The sequence below is a fragment of the Talpa europaea genome (assembly GCF_964194135.1).
Source record: "Talpa europaea genome assembly, chromosome: X".
NCBI lineage: Eukaryota > Metazoa > Chordata > Mammalia > Eulipotyphla > Talpidae > Talpa > Talpa europaea.
In genome coordinates this window covers 53,336,327-53,357,491 of record NC_140081.1, presented here as the reverse complement: position 1 = coordinate 53,357,491, position 21,165 = coordinate 53,336,327, and the positions used below count along the sequence as shown (strand labels likewise).

At 36.6% G+C, this 21,165-nt stretch overlaps 1 pseudogene across 1 annotated transcript in view; it reads left to right on the top strand.

Moving 5' to 3' along the window:
- Positions 1-20,857, top strand: part of LOC311187583 (glyceraldehyde-3-phosphate dehydrogenase-like) — a 167,729-nt pseudogene extending 146,872 nt beyond the window's left edge. Inside the window, exon 6 of the transcript in view lies at positions 19,935-20,857. The product of the transcript in view is annotated as a glyceraldehyde-3-phosphate dehydrogenase-like (transcript). The remainder of the gene's footprint in view (positions 1-19,934) is intronic.
- The last annotated feature ends 308 nt before the right edge of the window (positions 20,858-21,165 follow it).

The following is a 21,165-nucleotide window of genomic DNA, read 5'->3' as shown; positions in this document are numbered from 1 at the left end:
AGACATAATATAGATATTCTTGAGACCATACTGTCCCTATAGATTGTCAGTGAGGCCAAACGTACATTCATGAACTGCATTACTGAATTGGTACATGCTCCCAATCTAGGGCCTGTGAAAAATCTAATAACTATGCATAAAGAGAAGCACTGTTAAATGTATATCTTCAAGGAAATAGAAGTGGTAACTGTCTTTACATATGCATTGTTCTTGTCTCCCTCCCTAGATGTAACCTTCACAAGAGCTACAACTCAATATCTTCTCTTTATTGTGTTTTCTAAGAATGCAGTGAGATCATGTTGATTGACAGATGTCATTCAGTAGGATGGAAAACAAGATCATTATAAATCACTTTATTTTTTAAAATTTAGTTATTTATATATATTTTACATCATTGTTCCTTTTTAAACAATGTCTTTTTTTTCTCACATTTAGTCCCCAAGAATTTCCACCACCAATTCACCCGTGCACCATCACCACAGTCACCTTGTGCTCCTCCCTCCCTCCTTCCCATGTTCTCCTTCCCCCTCCCCCTCCCTTGCAGGCTGTCTCTGATTTATTATAAGTCACTTTAGAGAGGTCTGTGATCCCAACAGAATGTCCATTTATAACTAACTGCATCTAAAATGGACTGATGACAAACATCAGGACTTTTTCTATCATTCTTGGGATTCAGTATTTGTTAGAGATATTAATAACAATGAATCCCAGTGCAATTTTATGAATTTTCAGTGAATTATAATTGTACTGCTATATCTAGTCCTTATTTTAAAGACCCAAGCATTATCCCAAGTGTGCACTTCTGTATGATTGAAGAAAATGGTTCTGACCGCTGTCTTACCAAAAGCAAAATAAAAATTGTTATTTAATGTTTGCACTCCTTTTATCATTTTAAGCAAAAGTACAAAAATTTATTCATCAAACAATAGCCTTGTTTTCATAGGAAAGTGGGATAAGAAGCAAGAGAGGGATGTTAGTAATTTCACATATATTACTATGATCTGTTGCTTAAGTTATTATAAGAAGCATGTATTGATGTAGTGATTGAAAAATCAAATCCAATATAATAATTTATAAGAATAAAAACAAAATGAGAAAACATATTGAGGCTGAACAGCATGAAAATATGTTAAGGTGTACTAATGAAACAGAATGGCTCTAGCATATATTCCAATGAACTAGAACATTGGAACACTGAAACATAACTCTCAGTAGATATGAGATTTTATTATGGTATGTTCAGTATTTCTAAAAAATTACAGATATGTTGGATTATTTTAAAATGGAGTGGAAGCAATTTATTAGCTATTTGGAAACAACTATGTTGCTTTTCTTTTTATATATTTAATTATTTGTATTGGTTTACAATACTATATGTATTAGGGATATATGTTCACACCTTTTCATATGTATGTTAGCACACCCACCATCAAAGCACCTATGATACCCCACCATAGTTTTTTGGTGCCTACCCCTTTGTTCCCCTACCCTACCCTCCTTCTTTGGTAGCCTCAATTCTGCAGTCAGATTTCTGGGGGTTGTTTTGATTTAGTTTTGTCTATTCCTTTGCTTTGTTTCTGTAAACTCCACAGATGAGTGAAATAATCAAGCATGTATCTGTTTCCTTCTGGCTAATTCCTTTAGCACTATCCCCACCAGTTCAATCCATGTTGTTGCAAATGTCAAGATTTTTATCATTTTTGAAGTAGGATATTGAATCATTTATTGATTACACATGATAATGGATGATACACGAGCTTCATTCCCATCTATAATTTTATCGTGTACCATAATATTTAGATATATTGCATAGGATATGCCAAAAATCATTAGTAACCAAATAAACTCCATGATTCTGCTTTGTGACCCTTTTAATGATGAACTCCAAGTCACAAAACAATAACTCTCAGTTCAACTACACCAAGATTTCTGAAAACAATTGTTTCTCCATCTAAGCAAGTTATAAAACATTTCAAAAGAATCTGTCACCACCCTAAAAAAATTCTAGTTTCACACTGTTGCAGTACTATATCAAAATGGTTCATAGTAGACTAATTTTACAAGAACATCTTTTTAAAAGGCACATTTATTCAGTGCCGTGATAAGACTATTATATTTAGCAAGAACAGCATGCATACAAAATATAAAAACTATATTAAAACCCTTTGCAAGAATGCTTTACACTTTCCACAGAACAGAAAATAAAATAATTTGTTTTACAATTAATCACAAATACAGAACATCAGTTTTTTGCCCGTACACATGAATATTGTCTAAAACATGTCTTCTTTGTAACAGCAAGACCCTGCCTCCACTCTGCTTAACTGGGTTCACAAGTCTTTTGTAACCTGTGGCTTCCTGTAACTTCTCTGACTATCCTCTCCTGATAAGCTTTGTTTCCTGGCAGTTAAAATTTTCTGTACGGGGCCTCCCCGGTGGCACAGCGGTTGAGCGCTGGGTTGCGAAGCTGCCCACAGCCTCTGCGGCGCTGGTTCGATCCCCGGCTGCTTCCCGGCCACGGGAGGAGGGTCCCATATGGCACGCAGACCTCTCCTGCCGCCGCTGCTCCCCTCAGCAGTGTACTTCAGTCCTTCTGCCTGCTCTGCTCCCCGCTCTGGCTCTGGTGAATTCTATCACCCTCCCACGCTTCTGACTGTACCCAGTGCATGTATAAACAAACAAACAAACAAACAAAATAAATAAATAAATAAAATAAATAAAGCATGCCTCTATAAAAAAAAAAAAATTCTGTACTGTTGATGGTGGAACCGCCACAACCATCTTAGTTCTGTGGTTTGACAAAATCTCTGCCACTACCATAGGGGCCAGAGCTACTCCTTTCTGAAGTTTCCTTCTCTTACAGATCCAAAAATTGAAGATTGATTATTATAAAAAGCAATGTAGTTTTCACCACTTCCAAAATTGCTTCCATCATTACCAAATCCATTGTAGTCATTCGCACTGCCACAATATACACCATAACCACTGGTGCCACCATGACCACTGAAGTTTCTTTCATGACGAAAGTTCTCATTTCCACTTATATCACTTCCTTGCCCACCACCAAAGTTTCCAGAACCACTTCAACTCTTTGACTAGATAAAGCATTGACCATCGCTTGCTTAGACAGGGCTTTTTTACTTCAAAGTTGTGACAATTTACAATATGGTATTTCTGAATAGTAATCTTGTCTATAGAATCATGGTCATCAAAGGTTTTAAACAAAAGGATATCTTCTTGCCACTGTCTTGATCAATCATGATTTCAATCACTTCAATATTCCCATAGTGCTCAAAATAATCTCTTAGGTGTTGTTCCTCAGTCTCTTCTTTAATGCTACTAACAATCTTTTTCTCAGTTAAGCGGGAATCATGTATTTTAGAATATTTTCTTGACTTAGTCTTCTTTGATTCCACAATGCAATGAATGGCCTTGCATTCATGACTGAATCTCCTTCCTCCATGGTGGCATAAATAACAAACCTGAAGTCTCTGTTTACTTTCTGTTCTGTTTACATTCCCTTTGTTGTCCAGTCCCATAAGACATCACTGAAGTCAACATCACTGAGTGTTCCGTCTATGTTTTCTTCCATGCATTTTATAGTTTCAGGCTTTACTTCCAAGTCCTTAGTACTTTTTAAATTAATTTTTGTGTATATTGAGATTGTAAATGGGATGAATTTATTAATTTCTTCTTCTATTGATAGCTCATTGTTTGCATATAGGAAGGAAACATATCATCTGCAAATAATGATAGCTTTACTTCTTTCCTAATTTAGATTTATTTTGTATCCTTCTCTTGCCTAATTGCAATAGCTAGGGTTTCCAGTACAATGTTGAATAATAGGGGTCTTGTACCAGGTTTTAGTGGAAATGCTTTCAATTTTCACCCCACTAGATGTGGGGTTGTCTTATATATGTTATGTTCCATTTCCCCACAAATTTTTTTCAATGATTTTCATTATAAGTGGATCTTGAATCTTATCAAATACTTTCTCAGCATCTATGGATATGGCCGTATGGTTCCCCTCTCTCTTTTTGTTGATGTGGTAAGTTACATTGACTGATTTTCAGATACTGAACCACCCTCGTGTTCCTGCCATGAATCCCACTTGTTAGGGTGTATGTTCATTTTAATGCATTGTTGGATTTGGTTTGCTAAGATTATGTTGGGGATATTTGCATCTGTGTTCATTAGGGATATCGATCAGAATTTTCATATTTTTGGTGTTGTCTTTGTTTGGTTTTGATCATAGAGTAAGGTTGGCCTCATAAAATATATTTGGGATTATTCATTCTTTTGCAATTGTTGGAAGAGTTTGAGAAGTTTAGGATTTATTTCATTTTTTTTAATTTAAACATACTACTTTATTTTTATAAATTTTACATTCTGGCTTATTTTTTCACAATATAAGATTTCTCCCCTCAGTTGTGGTCACCATAGTTTTCCCACCACCATCTTTGAAGTCAGGTTCAGGGCTTACTTGGGGCAGGGAGTATAGTTTTGATTATTCTTTCAATTTATTTTCTTGTAATTTGCCTGTTCCATGGTTTTCTATTGTTGTGCATTTCTAGGGATCTATTAATCTCTTCTAGGAAATTGAACTTGCTAGTGTATAGATCTTCATAGCATTCTCTTATTATTCTCTGAATTTCTGCCTGTGGCCTGTCTATTTTCTTAAAGAAACAGTTTTTATTTTCATTACCCTTTTGGGCTCTTTATTTTTATTTCATTTATTTCTGCTATTTTTTATGTTTTACTTTTACTGGCATTTAGCTTTATTTTTTCTTGTTTTTCTAGTACTTCAACTTCAGAGTTATAGTTGTTTATTTTAATTCTTTCTTTTTTCTTGAATCAGATATATATTGCTATATATTTCCCTCTTAGTACTGTTTTTTCTGTGTCACATAAGTTCTGGAAGGTTGTGTCCTCATTGTCATGTTTCAAGGTAATTTTTTTTTTTATTTTTCCTTTGATTACCTTGTTAACCTAAGAGTCTTTCATTTGTGTGCTGCTCTGTCTTCATGTATTGGAGGTTTTCCCTTGAATTGTACTTGAATTGTAGCTTAATACCTTTATTGTCAGAAAAGATGTTTCATATAATTTTGATCTTCATGTGTATTTTTTTGTACTTGTCTTGTGGCTTATTATGCAGTCAGTTTTGAAAAATGCCCCAAGTACACTTGAGAATAATGTGTTTTCAGTTTTTATTGAGTGCAGTGACATAATTGTCTATTAGTCCTATGTTGTTTAATTCTTTGTTTAAGGCTATTATATGCCTACTTAACTTTGTGTACTTAATCTGTCCTTTGGTCAGGGTGGTTGAAAGCTGTAGTCTCACATCAGAAATATATTTTGCCAATGTCTGCATTCAGAGCTGATAGCAATAGCCTAATTTATTCTGGTGTTTCCTTCATTTGGTGAGTATATGTTAATGATTTTTGGTATATTGTTCCTTTAATCTTTATATAGGACCTACCTTCATCTCTTATTATGTTTTTCTCTTTTTTTTGTTTCCTATCTCTTTGTGTTCACAAAACTCTAGGAACAGGTATATCTATCAAAATCTTGAAACTAGAGTAAGCATTAAGGAGAATTAAATGGAACATAGTGGGCAGTAGGTTAGTTATAGTTCAGTGGTGTTTAAAAGTTGCTTCAAAAAAGCCATTCACTTTGTTTGCCATATGGCCAGTAGATTTGAGGAGACTTTGTTGACACTGATGATTGCTAGCAAATGCCTGATTCTTAGTAGGTTTTTAATACATATTGAATTTCTCCCCAAATTCCCTCACTTAGAGGTCTAGATTTTTGAGAAACCAGCAGGGTAGTAAAATAAATTAACTTAATTAGTTTGGGTTTTGACTAGTAGACCTTCTGTTGTCCATGTATTTTTAACATAAATACGTAATCATTATTTTATACACACCAGCACATAATATGTATGTGTCATAAGTTAATACAGAATTGGGATCATCTATATTTTACTTCTAATTTTATTATTTATTTTTTTAAATAATAAATTTTATTTTTATATTCCCCATACAATTGCAACCCCTCATTCTAATCCCAATCCCTCCCCTCCCACCCCCCACCCCCCAAAAGTGTCTCTGTTTCATAGTTTTTTGTTGATTCTGATTTTCACATTCTTATAGTTATTCATTTTCCTGGTCCCTTATTTAAGTTTTCTAGATTCCTGCTATGAGTGAGACCATCTGGTATTTTTCTCTTTCTTTTTGCTTATTTCGCTGAGCATGATCCCTTCCAGTGCAATCCATGTTGCTGCAAATTGCATATGTTTATCTTTTTTGAATGCTGAGTAATATTCCATGGTGTATATGTACCACATCTTCTTGATCCAGTCATCTATTTTTGGGCATTTGGGTTGTTTCCAAAGCTTAGCTGTTGTAAACAGTGCTGCTATAAACATAGGGGTGCAGGTGCTCTTTGGAATTGATGTTTCTGTGTCTTTTGGGTAAATACCTAGGAGTGGAATTGCTGGATCATATGGAAGCTCTATGTTTAGTAGGTCCAGAAATCTCCACACAGCTCTCCATAGTGGTTGGACCAGTTTGCACTCCCACCAAAAGTGCAGAAGAGTTCCTTCTTCTCCACACCCTAGCCAACATTTCTTGTTGCTAGTTATTTTAATATATGCCATTCTCACTGGTGTAAGATGGTATCTCATGGTAGTTTTGATTTGCATTTCCCTGATGACAAGTGATGTTGAACATTTTTTCATATGCCTGTTGGCCATTTGCATTTCCTCTTCAGAGAAGTTTCTTTTTAGCTCTTCTGCCCATTTTTTCACTGGATTATTTTCTTTGTTGTTGTTGAGTCTCATCAGCTCTTTGCAGATTTTTGTGATCGGTCCTTTATCATTAGTGTTGTGGGCAAAAATGTTCTCCCAGTTGGTGGGGTTTCTCTTTGTTTTGGTTGTTGTCTCTTTTGCTGTGCAGAAGCTCTTTAATTTGATGTAGTCCCAGCTGTTTATCTTTGCCTTCACTATCACTGCTTTGGGTGATGTGCCTGTAAAGATGTCTTTGATGTGCAAATCACGTAGTGTTTTGCCTATATTTCCTTCTTATGGTTTCAGGTCTTATGTCTAGTTCTTTAATCCATTTTGAGTTGATTTTTGTGTATGGTGTGAGGAAGTGGTCAAGCTTCATTCTTTTGCATGTAGCGACCCAGTTTTCCCAGCACCATTTATTGAACAAACTTTCTTTGCTCCATTGCATAGTCTTTGCTCCTTTGTCAAAGATTAGTTGACCATAAATCTGTGGGTTTATTTCTGGATTTTCTATTCCATTCTATTGGTCCGCATGTCTGTTCTTGTTCCAATACCATGCAGTTTTGATGATTATGGCTTTGTGTTATAGTTTGAAGTCTGGGAGTGTGATGCCTCCATTCCCTTCTTTTTTTTTCAGGAGAGCTTTGGCTATTCGGGGTTTTTTGTGATTCCATATGAATTTCATCAATAATTGTTCTATTTCTTTGAAGAATGACATTGAAATTTTGATTGGAATAGCACTGGATCTGTATATTGCTTTTGGTAGGATGGCCATTTTAATAATGTTTATTCTTCCAATCCATGAGCAGGGGATGTCTTTCCATTTCTTTGTGTCTTCTTCTATTTCTTTTAACAGTGTTTTATAGTTTTCTTTGTATAGGTCCTTTACCTCTTTTGTTAGATTTATTCCCAAATATTTGATTTTTTTGTTTCAATAATAAAAGGGATGGTTTTTTTGATTTCTTCTTCTTCAGATTTGTTGTTTGTGTATAGGAGGGCTACTGACTTGTGCGTGTTGATTTTGTATCCTGCCACTTTACTGAACTGATTGATGAGTTGAATTAGTTTTTCTGTGGAGTTTTTGGGGTTCTCTATGTATATTATCATATCATCTGCAAATAGTGATAGTTTGACTTTTTCTTTTCCTATTTGGATTCCTTGGATGTCTTTTTCTTGTCTTATTGCTCTGGCTAGGACTTCCAGTATTTTATTGAAAAGCAGTGGTGAGAGTCGAAATCCTTGTCTTGTTCCAGATATTAATGGAATTGCTTTCAGCTTTTCACCATTGAGAATGATACTGGCTGTTGGCTTGTCATGGATGGCCTTTATGATGCTGAGGTATATTCTGTGTATCCCAAGAATTTCAAGGGCTTTTATCATGAATGGGTGTTGCACTTTGTTGAAAGATTTTCTCAGCATCTATTGATATTATCATATGGCTTTTATATTTCTATTTGTTGATGTGTTGGATAATGTTGATTGATTTTCAGATGTTCAACAATCCTTGTGTCCCTGGAATGAATCCTACTTGGTCGTGGTGAATTATCTTATGGATACATTGTTGTATTCTGATAGCTAAAATTTTATTGAGGATTTTTGCATCAGTGTTCATTAAGGAGATTGGCCTGTAGTTTTCTTTTTTTTGTGTTGCCCTTGTTAGGTTTTGGTATTAGTGTAATGTTGGCTTCATAGAACGTGTTTGGTATTGTCCCTTCCTTCTCAATTTTTTGGAAGAGTTTGTGAAGAATAGGCACTAATTCGTCTCTGAATGTTTGGTAGAATTCATTTGTAAATCCATCAGGTCATGGGCTTTTGTTTTTGGGGAGGTTTTTATTACCATTTCAATTTCACTGCTTGTAATTGGTCTGTTTAGGTGTTCTATTTCTTCTTTATCTAGCTTTGGGTGATTGTAGAGTTGTAGGAATTTGTCCATCTCCTCTAGATTGTTGAACTTGTTTCCATATAACTGATCATAGTAGTTACTGATTATTCTTTTGATTTCTGCTGTATCCGTTGTGATTTCTCCTCTTTCATTTGTGATCCTGTTTATTTGTGCTTTCTCCCTTTATTCCTTTGTGCGCCTGGCTAGGGGTTTGTCTATTTTATTGATTTTTTTCAAAGAACCAGCTCTTGGTTTCATTGATCTTTTGGATTGTATTTTTAGTTTCAATTACATTTATTTCTGCTTTGGTTTTTATTATTTCTTTTCTTCTACTGGTTTTGGGGTTTTTTTGTTTTTCTTTTTCTAGATCTTTGAGCTTCGATTTAGGTTGTTTCTTTGAGTTCTTACTTGTTTCTTGAAGTGAGCTTCTATTGCTATATATTTACCTCTTATTACTGTTTTTGCTGCATCCCATACATTTAGGATACTGGTGTCCTTCTTGTCATTCAATTCAAAGAATATTTTAATTTCTTCTTAGATCTCCTTATTAGTCCAGTGGTCTTCCAGTAGTGTGGTTTTTAATCTCCATGAGGTAGGAAAGTTCCTTGCCTTCTTTTTATGGTTTATTTCTAGTTTGATGCCTTCATGGTCAGAAAAGACCATGGTTGGTATGATTTCAATCTTTGTGTATCTGTTGATGTTTGTCTTGTGCCCCAGTATGTTTTCGATCCTGGAGAATGATCCGTGAGCACTTGAGGAAAATGTGTACTCCGTTTTTTTCGGGTTTAGTGTTCTATAGATGTCTGTTAAGCCCAAATGATCTAGGTCCTTATTTAGAGCTTTAGTTTCTTTACTTATTTTTTGTCTTGTTGATCTATCCATTGTTGATAGTGATGTGCTGAAGTCTCCCACTACGTATGTGTTTTCTCTGATGTCTGTTTTCAGAGAGGACAACAGTTGTCTGATATATTTTGGTGCTCCTTCGTTTGGTGAGTATATGTTAATGAGTGTTATTTCTTCTTGAAGTATTGTCCACTTGATCATAATGTAGTGACCATTGGGGTCTCTTTTTTTTTTTTTGAGTTTGAAGTCTGTTTTATCTGATATAAGTATAGCTGTTCCTGCTTTCTTTTTTGGTCCATTTGCTTGTAGGATTGTTTTCCATCCTTTAACTTTGAGCCTATTTTTATCTTTTGTAGCTAAATGTGTTTCCTGGAGACAGCAAAAGGTTGGGCCTTGTTTCTTAATCCAGGCTGCAACTCTGTGTCTTTTTATTGAAGAGTTTAGTCCATTTACATTTAGAGTTAATATTGATATGTTAGCATCTGTATTTGCCATTATGTTTGTCTTTCCTTTGATTTTATTTATTTATTCTTTTAATAACTTTTTTTTGGCCTTCTTTCATTGTTATTCATCCCTCTGAGGTTCTGGCTTTAGGATTCCTTGTAGTATTTTTTGGAGTGGGGGTTTAGTCGTAATGAAATTCCAGAGTTTCTGTTTGTCTGGGAAGGTCCATATTCTTTCTTCATAGAGGAAGGAGAGCTTTGCGGGATAGAGTATTCTTGGTTGGCATCTGTTTTCTTGGAGTCTGTTGACTATGTCCCTCCACTCTCTCCTTGCCCGTAGTGTTTCTTCGCAGAAGTCTGATGTCAGCCTGATTGGCTTTCCTTTGAATGTTATCTGTTTCTTCCCTCTTGCCAGCTTCATTATTTTTTCCTTGTCCTGGATTCTTGGGAGCTTTACTATTATGTGTCTTGCTGTATTTTTCCATTTACCGTGGAAGTTTGGTGTTCTTCTTGCTTCTTTTATATCAATTTTCAGCTCCTTCTTCACATTTGGGAAGTTCTCTTCAATTATCTCCTGGAATATTTTCTCTGTTCCTACATCTCTCTCCTCTCCTTCTGGAATTCCTATAACTCTTATATTTCCTTTCCTCATGGAGTCAGATAGTTCCCGAAGTCTTTCTTCATTCTTTTTCCTTCGTAATTCTCTTTCCTTTTCTGTTTTGGTTCTTTTTATTTCTGTGTCTTCAAGAGTACTTATTCGTTCTTCCATTTCATCTATTCTGCTTTCATTGCTTTTCCCAGAGTTCTTTAGTTCCTCCATTAATTCTTTGATCTCCTGCGTTTCTTTTGCTTCCCTCTTTATGGACTCAATTTCATTCTTCTGATTGTTGATTATTTTCCTCATATTATTGTTTTCCTTTATGACTTCTGTCAGTTATTTTATCACAGCAATTTTAAATTCTCTTTCTTGAAGTCTCAGAAGTTCTTCCAAGTTACTGTCGTCGTAATCTGGAGGGTGGTTTTCTTTTTGTGGTGTGCTTTTTTCCTGAGGAGTTGTTATGTTGCATGTGGTTCTTCTACTCCCTACTGTCTGTTTTCTAATTTGTCATATGCATTGGGACACTGTGTTGCTCGGACTGGCCGGCATCTTGGGTGAACTTCTCCGCTCCCCTCTGTCTCCTCCAGGAGCCATCTCTGGCTTCTGAGGGAGCTTTCTGCTGGTTTCAGGCAGTCTTTACTGAAGAAATGTCCCTGTTCTAAAACGGCAATGTGGGACTTAGTCCCTGCGCTTCCGGTCTCAGGCACACTCTTCTGCGCACCTGGTCTGCCCTGGCCGGGGGTACCTGTTCCCTCTGTGGACTCAGACTGCTGGTTGGAAGGGGCCTGGTGTGGGCTAACTTCCCAGCTGGCCACTGTCTCCTCTGGGAGCCTTCTGCTCTTTTAAAGCAGTCTTAAGTAATTTCCCTGTTCTACGGCGTGTTAGTGACTTTTTTTTTCCTGGTCACTAGGTGGTGCCAGAGATCTCTCCTATTGTCCTTGGGGGTCTGTTTTTCGCCCCCCCCCACCCCGTGGGACAGGGAACAGTACGGGAATGGAAGGGTAAACCTCAACGTCTTTGGGGTGCTGTGTCTGCCTTGTGCCCCACTGTCGTGGAGAACCCACGTCCCGAATTTCATGCCCCGGGTCTCAGTTCCAAAGCCCTCAGGTCCAGGACGCGGGCTGTAGCCCAGTTCAGTGGCGCGGGAATGGTGCCTTTTGCACCCCGCTCCCATGCCTGGACGCCTGGTTCCTGCTTACTCAGTGAGGGACTTTCACCCCAGTGAGGGCCTCGCGTGTCTCCCTGCAAGCCTAGGTCGCAGGCGCGGGGACCTGGGCAGCCATGATCCCGATCCGCGTTTGTTTTTCAAGTGTGCCAAGCGTGCCGCTTTTCTGTGCAAGCTTACCGGCAAGCCCAGGGCTGTGTTCTGTTCGGGTCTCCAGAGTCTTTGTTATTCTCTAATGGCGCCTGGAGCCGTTCGCTCACCACAGAGGTGAATCCTGCAGGGTTCTCCACAGCTCCCGTTCACGGGGTGTGGTGGCTGCAATAGTTCCTTTCCACTCACAGTCCCACTTGATGCATAGTTTGTTCTTGTTGGTCGTTTTAGTTTGTTTTTTTTTTTCCTCCTCTCTGCTGGTCAGAGAGTGCTGACTCTGTGGGTGGGGGAGGGGAGCAGCGTTCTGCGCTTTCCTCCCTTCTAGTCCTCTTTTATGGCAACTTTCTTCTTCAGGTAGTTTGCTGGAGTCGTCCGTTTATCTTCCGTGTCCCAGTTCTCACTGGGACCTGCCGCTTTTCCTCCCCATTAACTTTTTTTAATGGGAGATCTTACTTGCAGTGTCTCCTCGCCGACATGTTGCTCCGCCCTCTCCTCTTATTATGTTTTTCAACTGAAAATCTATTTTGTCTGATATAACTATGGCCATCCTTGTCTTCCTTTGTGTTCTATTTGCATTTTGGATTATTTATAATCTGAGTTAATGTTTATATTATTTATATTTGGAGTGCAGGTACGTTTCCTGCAGAAAGCAGAAGACTGGATTCGGTTTCCTAATCAAACTAAATACTTGGTGTCTTTTAATTGGTGAGTTCAGTTCGTTTATATTTAGAGTGATTATAAATATATAAAAGTGTTGCTGCCATTTTTTCCTTATTTTTGTAGATTCATCTTGAGTTCTTTGTGCATGTTTCTCTCTTCTGTTTATATATGAGAGTTCCTTTCAATATTTCTAGGGGTGGGGATCTAGTGTTCGCAAATTCCTTCAGTTTCCCTTTGAGAACACTCTTATTTCTCCCTTATATTTGAAGAAGAGGCTTGCAGTGTAGAGTTCTTGACTGGAAATTTGTATCTTTAAATATTTGGAACACTATTGCATTCTCTCCTTTCCCATAGTATTTCTTTTGAGAAGTCTGATGTTAGTCTAATCAGGGTTCTTTTATAGGTTATCTCCTTCTTCCAACTCGATAGCTTTTTTTGTTTGTTTGTTTCTTTTGAACTCAACAGTTTCACTATTCTATCTTGGTGTAGGTATCATTGTATTTAGGTACCCTGGAGATCTTTCAGTTTCCTAGATTTGTGCATTTAGACCCTTCTCCAGGTTCAAAAAGTTCTCCCCTATTATTTTTTTTCATTAAATATCTTTTCTGTTCCCTCCTTTCTCTCTTCACCCTTTGAAAATCTCTTATCTTATGGTTTATATTTCATTCTTACATTGCCTATCCTCTTGGAGTCAAATAATTCTCAGTGTTTCTTCTTTATTTTATTTATTTATTTTTTTAATAATAAATTTTATTTTTATATTCCCCCATACAATTGCAAACCCCCCATTCTGACCCAATCCCTCCCCTCCCGCCCTCCACCCCCCAAAAAATGTCTCTGGCTCATAGTTTTTTGTTGATTTTGATTTTCACTTTCTTATAGTTATTCATTTTCCTGGTCTCTTATTTAAGTTTTCTAGATTCCTGCTATGAGTGAGACCATCCGGTATTTTTCTTTTTCCTTTTGGCTTATTTCGCTGAGCATGATCCCTTCCAGCGCCATCCATGTTGCTGCAAATTGCATGTGTTTATCTTTTTTGAATGCTGAGTAATATTCCATGGTATATATGTACCACATCTTCTTGATCCAGTCATCTATATTTGGGCATTTGGGCTGTTTCCAAAGCTTAGCTATTGTTAACAGTGCTGCTATAAACATAGGGGTGCAGGTGTTCTTTGGAATTGATGTTTCTGTGTCCTTTGTGTAAATACCTAGGAGTGGAATTGCTGGATCATATGGAAGCTCTATGTTTAGAAGGTCCAGAAATCTCCACACAGCTCTCCATAGTGGTTGGACCAGTTTGCACTCCCACCAACAATGTAGAAGAGTTCCTTTTTCTCCACAACCTCGCCAGCATTTGCTGTTGCTAGTTTTTTTTAATATGTGCCATTCTCACTGGTGTAAGATGGTATCTCATGGTAGTTTTGATTTGCATTTCCCTGATTACAAGTGATGTTGAACATTTTTTCATATGTCCTTTGGCCATTTGCATTTCCTCTTCGGAGAAGTTTCTTTTTAGCTCTTCTGCCCATTTTTCGACTGGATTATTTTCTTTGTTGTTGCTGAGTCTCATCAGCTCTTTGCTTTGCAGATTTTTGTGATCAGTCCTTTATCATTAGTGTTGTGTGCAAAAATGTTCTCCCAGTTGGTGGGGTTTCTCTTTGTTTTTGTTATTGTCTCTTTTGCTGTGCAGAAGCTCTTTAATTTGATGTAGTCCCAGCTGTTTATCTTTGCCTTCACTATCACTGCTTTGGGTGATGTGTCTGTAAAGATGTCTTTGATGTGCAAATCACGTAGTGTTTCGCCTATATTTCCTTCTATATATTTTATGGTTTCAGGTCTTATGTCTAGTTCTTTAATCCATTTTGAGTTGATTTTTGTGTATGGTGTGAGGAAGTGGTCAAGCTTCATTCTTTTGCATGTAGCGACCCAGTTTTCCCAGCACCATTTATTGAACAAACTTTCTTTGCTCCAATGCATACTCTTTGCCCCTTTGACCATAAATCTGTGGGTTTATTTCTGGATTTTCTATTCGATTCCATTGGTCTGTATGTCTGTTCTTGTTCCAATATCATGCAGTTTTGATGATTATGGCTTTGTGTTATAGTTTGAAGTCTGGGAGTGTGATGCCTCCATTTCCTTCTTTTTTTTTCAGGAGAGCTTTTGCTATTCAGGGTTTTTTGTGATTCCATATGAATTTCATCAATAATTGTTCTATTTCTTTGAAGAATGACATTGAAATTTTGATTGAAATAGCATTGGATCTGTATATTGCTTTGGTAGGATGGCCATTTTAATAATGTTTATTCTTCCAATCCATGAGCAGGGGATGTCTTCTTTATTTTAACTTTGTTTCTCTCCTTTTCTACTTCGATTCTTTGTTCATTTGCATCTTTAAATACATTGACTCATTCTTCCATTTGGTGTATTATACTTCCATAACTTTCTCCTTATTTTTTTATGTTTTTATTGCTTTTTTTATGTACTGAACCTCCATATTTCCTTATGTAGAGCTTCAACTTAAATATTCTGTCAGTTGATTTATTTCTCATTATATTAATTTTTCCTAAATTTTCTTATATTTCTTTGAATTTCTTTATCATGGCAAGTTTGAAGTATGATTGTGAAAGGAATAACAGATTGTCTATGTTTTTGTTATTAGTTTCAGGAGATTTGTTCTCTTCCTGTGGTGTGGTATTCCCATGTGGACTCATGTCATTTTTTGTGTTGTTTATCCATTTCACATGTGTTTGCTTTGGGGTCCCACTCTTTTGGAGGGCATCCAGTCTAGGTGCGTCTCAATGCCCTGCAGAACCAGAGTAGCCTTATGGAGGTCTCTTGGCACCTCTGCAGCTTATTTAGGGTATTTGTTAGGACTTTTGGGATAGGTAAGCCTTTGCCACCTATGTAGGATTGGGGGTGTACCTTGCTGAGGCTGTCAGGCATACCTGCTGCTGCTTTGGGCATGTGTCAGGGTTTTCAAATTATTAAATTCTCTCTTCATCTTTCAAATTTGATATTTTAATTATAATGCATTTTTGTGTGCATCTATTTGGATTCATTTTGTTTGTTATTCTTTGAGTTTTCTGACTATAGTATGTTTCCTTCCCCAGTTTATGGAAGGTCTCAGCTTTTTTTTCCACTTGATATAGCATTGTAGTACAAAAATATGTAAATTAGTCATTGAGAATCAGCATGTGCATACACTACATTAATGTCATTGCTAACAGTACAATCTATCTTTTATGCTATTGTCACTTTTTCCAATTTACCTACTTAGCTTCTTCCTTTCCCTCTGGTAATCCCAAATTGCTCTTGATGTAGAAAAATTTACTTTTTTTTTTCTTAGTTCATCTGTTTCTCTATGTACCAAATATGAGTAATATCATGTGGCTGTCTTTTTTTGTTTAACTTATTTTACTAAGCACACTTCCTACGAGGTAAATACATATTGCTGCAAATGACAGAATCTAATCATTTTTATAGCATTTTTAAATTTTGTATATATTCTACATCCTCTTTATACTTTCATTAATCAATGACCATTTAGGTTGCTCCCAGATTTTTGACATAATAAATAATATTTCATTGAACATGAGGATTTATATAACTCTTCCAGCCATATACTCTCCAACACTTGTTGCTTCTTAACTTTGAGTCAATTGCAGGTGTGAGGTAATCTCACATTGATGTTTTGATTTGCATTTCTCTAATGCCAAAAGATGATGAACATGTTTTCATATACATATTTGCCATTTGTATGTCTTGTTTTAAAAGTGTCTGTTCAGATCATCTTCCCATTTTTATTAGGTTGATTTTTATTGTTAGATTTTATGATTTGTCTATTTTGGATATTAACCTCTTGTCAGTTTATGATATACAAACATATTTTCCTTCAGTAGGATGACTTTAATTTTTAACGCATGATTTCTCACAGTGCAGAAGATTTTGGGTTTGGTGTAGTCCCATTTAATAGAGTTGGGGACCCAAACACATCTCTTAAGATTAATGTGTAAGAGTGTATGGCTTACTTTTTTCTTTTATGTACTGTATGGTTTCAGGTCTTATATCAAACACCTTAATCTATTTTTAATTAATTTTTGTATGTTGTTATGCAGTGATCTAGTTGAGATCTTTTTAATGTGACCGTTCACTTTCCTCAGATACATTTACTGATGAAAATTTCCTTGCTCCATATTTAACTCTTGGTTCCTTTGTTGTAAATTAGCTAGCCTTTTATGTGTGGTTTTATTTCTGAGCACTCAATTCTCTTGCACTGATTTGTGTGTCTGTTTTTATCCCAATACAAATTGTTTTGATTTCTATCATCTTATAGTATAGTTTGAAGTAAGAGAGCATTATGCTTCTATTTTCATTATTTTTTCCCCCTCAGGAGTGATTTTGCTTATTTAGGTTCTTTTTTTCTTCCGTCTAAATGTCATGATTTTTTGTTCTGTATCTATGAAGACTATTTTTTGGTAGTAGTTGGTATATTGATAGTAATTGCATTTAAGCTGTACATTGTTTTGGGTATATACACATTTTAATGATGTTAATTATTTTCATTTCATTAGCATGAAATACCTTTCCAACTTTTGTGTCTTCTATTTCTTCAAAATATCTTATAGTTGTTGTTGTACAGGTTTTTCACTTCTTTGGTTACATTTATTCCAATATATATTTTTTTATGTTATTTCCCTGATTTCTCTTTCTGCTAGGTTATTTTTTGTGCAGAGGGATTCCACGGATTTTTATATGTTAATTTTAGACCCACTTTACTATATTCATTTATTACATTTTTTGTAGTTTTTATTAATGTTATATTGGTTTACTATACTGTAAATAATTTGGAGGTAAAGGTTCACACCCTTCCACAAGCATGTTACCCAACCAAACCCACCATAAGACATCCATTGACCTCCACCATAACCGATTGTACTAACTCCTGCCTTTTTTCTCTCCCCTTTTCCCCTGGTAGCCTCAGTTCTACAGTCAGATTTCTAGGGTTTGGTTTAGTTTGGTTTTGTCTGTTCTTTTGATTTGTTCTTCTATATTCCATATATGAGTTTAATCATCTGTTGTTTATCTTTGTCCTTTCAAATTATTTAGCTTAGCATCATCACCTCTAGTTCCATCCATGTTGTCACAAATGGCAATAGTGCATCTTTCTATGACTGAGTAGTATTTCTTTGGGTATGTATACCACATCTTCTTAATACATGCATCTGCCCTTGGGCACTTAGGTTGCTACCATAACTTGGCTATTGTAAATAGTGTTGAAAAGAACATAGAAGTACATATATCCCTTTGAATTGGTGAGGTTTTATTTAACATTCTTCAGGGGGACTTCTAGCAGTGGGATTGATGGATCATCCTTTATTATTTGAAATAAATTTTCTACTAGATGTCTGTAGGATTTTTCATATATATATATATATATATATATATATATATATATATATACACAGAGAGAGAGAGAGATAATTTTACATATTTTCAATTATAGATATTTTTCTGGTTAGTTAATCTTGCTAGAAAAATCCAACAATATACTGAATGGTAATGATGTAAGTGGATATCCTTGTCTTTTTCCTGACCTTAGAGGAAAAGTTTCATATATTCACCATTGAGAATGATGACAGCTATTGGTTTGTCATATATAGTGCTCATTACTTTGAGGTATGATATTACTATATACATTTTGTTTAGAATTTTTTTTTAAAATATTTATTTATTTATTTATATTTTACATCTTTTTTTTTTCATTTTTTTACAGTGTTTGCTTTCATTTCTCAGGTGTAGTCCCCATAAAATTTCCACCCCCTATTCATCCATGCACCATCACCACAGTACCCTGTGGCCTCCCTCCCTCCCCCTCCTCTGCAGAATGTCTCTGATTTATCGTTGTCTGTTTCTTTTTGTTTTGTTTTGTTATGTTTTTTATTGTTATTATTTTCCCCTAATGCCTTAATTGGTTCCATTATATTCCTCTTATAAGGGAAACCATCCTTTATTTTTCATTGTCCTTCTGACTTATTTCAACTGAGCATAATCCCTTCTACCTCCATCCACATTGCTATGAATGACATTAGTTTATCTTGATCCAGTCATCTCTTTTTGGGCATTTTGGTTGATTTCAAGGCTTACCTATTATAAATAGTGCTACCAAAAACATAAGGGTACAGGTATTCTTTTAAATTACTGTTTTTGTGTCCTTTGAGTATATCCCTAGTAGTGGAATTGCTGGGTCATATGGTAGCTCCATTTTTAGTAGACTGAGGAAACTCCAGACAGCTTTCCATAGTGGTTGGACCAGTTTGCACTTCCAGCAGCAGTGTACGAGAGTTCCTTTTTTACCACAACCTCACCAATATTTGTTGTTGCTAGTTTTTTTTTTTTTTTTATACGTGTCATTCAACTGGTGTAAGGTGATATCTCATTGAGTTTTTTTTTAATTTTAATTTTATTTGTATATTCCCCATACAATTGAAACCCCCTTATTTTGACCCCAAACCCTCCTTTCACCACCCCCACATAGAGTTTCTCTGGTTCATAGTTGTTTGTTGATTTTGATTTTTACTTTCTTATAGTTATTCTTTTTCCTGGTCTCTTATTTAAGTTTTCTATATTCCTGCTATGAGTGAGACCACCTGGTATTTTTCTTTTTCTTTCTGGCTTATTTCACTGAGCATGATCCCTTCCAGTGCCATCCATGTTGCTGCAAATTGCATGTGTTTATCTTTTTTGAATGCTGAGTAATATTCCATCGTGTATATGTACCACATCTTTTTGATCCAGTCATCTATTTTGGGGCATTTGGGTTGTTTTCAAAGCTTAGCTATTGTAAATAGTGCTGCTATAAACATAGTGGTACAGGTGCTCTTTGGAATTGATGTCTCTGTGTCCTTTTGTGTAAATACCTAGGAGTGGGATTGCTGGATCATATGGAAGCTCTATGTTTAGTAGATCAAGAAATCTCCACACAGCTCTCCATAGTGGTTGGACCAGTTTGCACTCCCACCAACAGTGCAGGAGAGTTCATTTTTCTCTACAACCTCGCCAACATTTGTTTTTGCTAGTTTTTTTAATATGTGCCATTCTAACTGGTGTCAGATGGTATCTCATTGTGGTTTTTATTTGCATTTCCCTTATTATAAGGATGTTGAACATTTTTTCATATGCCTGTTGGCCATTTGCATGTTATCTTTGGAGAAGTGTCTTTTAAGTTCTACTGCCCATTTTTTGACTGGATTGTTTACTTTGTTTTTGCTAAGTTGTTTGTGTTATTTGTATATATTTGAATCTTATCCAGTGCTTTTTTTTCTACCTCTATTGAGATAATCATATAATTTTTTGACCTTCCTTTTATAATGTGTGGTATCATATTCATTGATTCCCTCATATAGAATCATCCTTGCATCCCTGGAATAAATTTCACTCAAGTCTCTCTACTCCTCCCACTTCTACAGACCTCTTCCCCTGCAGTACCAATGTGACCCTCAGACACCATAGTGAAGGTCAGAGAGTGAATAGTTTTGTCTGGGTTAGGGACCTGGTCACCAGGGCTGCTTTTAACTCTGGCAAAGTGTATATTGTTGCCATTAAAAGCACCTTCATTGACTTCAACATCGTAGTCTGCATAGTCCAGTATTATTCCACCTATGGAAAATTAAGTGACACAGTCAAGGCATATAATAGGAAACTTTTCATTGATATGGAGATGGGAAGTCCATATCCATATTCTAGGAGCAACATTCCTCTAAAATAAAATAGTGTAATGCTGGTACTGAATATGTTGTGGAATAGACTGGCATCTTCACTACCTTGGAGAAACTCAGGGCTCACTTGAAGTGTGAAGCCCAAGCATCATTACCCTTCTGCTGATGCCCCCATGTTTTGTGATGTGTGTGAACCAAGGGAAATACAACTTCCTCAAGATTTTCAGCAACACCCCCTGCACCACCAACTGCTTGGCCTCCCTGGCCAAAGTCATCCATGGAAAGTTTGAGATGACCATTGTCCATGCCATCACTGCCACCCAAAAGTCTGTGGATGATCCCTCTGTGAAGCTATGGTGTGATAGCTGAGGGACTGCACAGAACATAATCCTGGTTTCTACTGTTATCACCGAGGTGGTGGGCAAGGTCATCCCTGAGCTTAACAGGAAGCTGGTTGGCATAGGTTTCTGTGTCCATACTTCCAACCTGTTAGTTGTGTATATGACCTGCCACTTGGAGAAAGCTCCCAAATATGATGGCATCAAGAAAATAGTGAAGCAGGTGTCACACAGAGCCTCTTCAAGGGAATTCTGGGCTACACTGAGGACTAGGCTGTCTCCTCCAATTTTAAAGATGTATTTATTTATTTATTATTTATGCACAGAAGGACTGGGGTACAGGTCAGCAGTGCAGGGGGTAGGGGGAGGACAGTGAGAAGATTCACCAGAGACAGATTAGGGAGCAGAACAGGCAGATCTACTGAAATACACTGCTGAGGGGAGCAGCAGGTGAGACAGGAGAGGTCACCTGGGCCTTGTGGGTTAGCTCCCTGGCCAGAGATCAAACTCAGGCCATCACAATAGACCTTTGTAGTGGTAGCACTGAGACTGAACCCCTAGACCACCGTGGAAACCCCTGT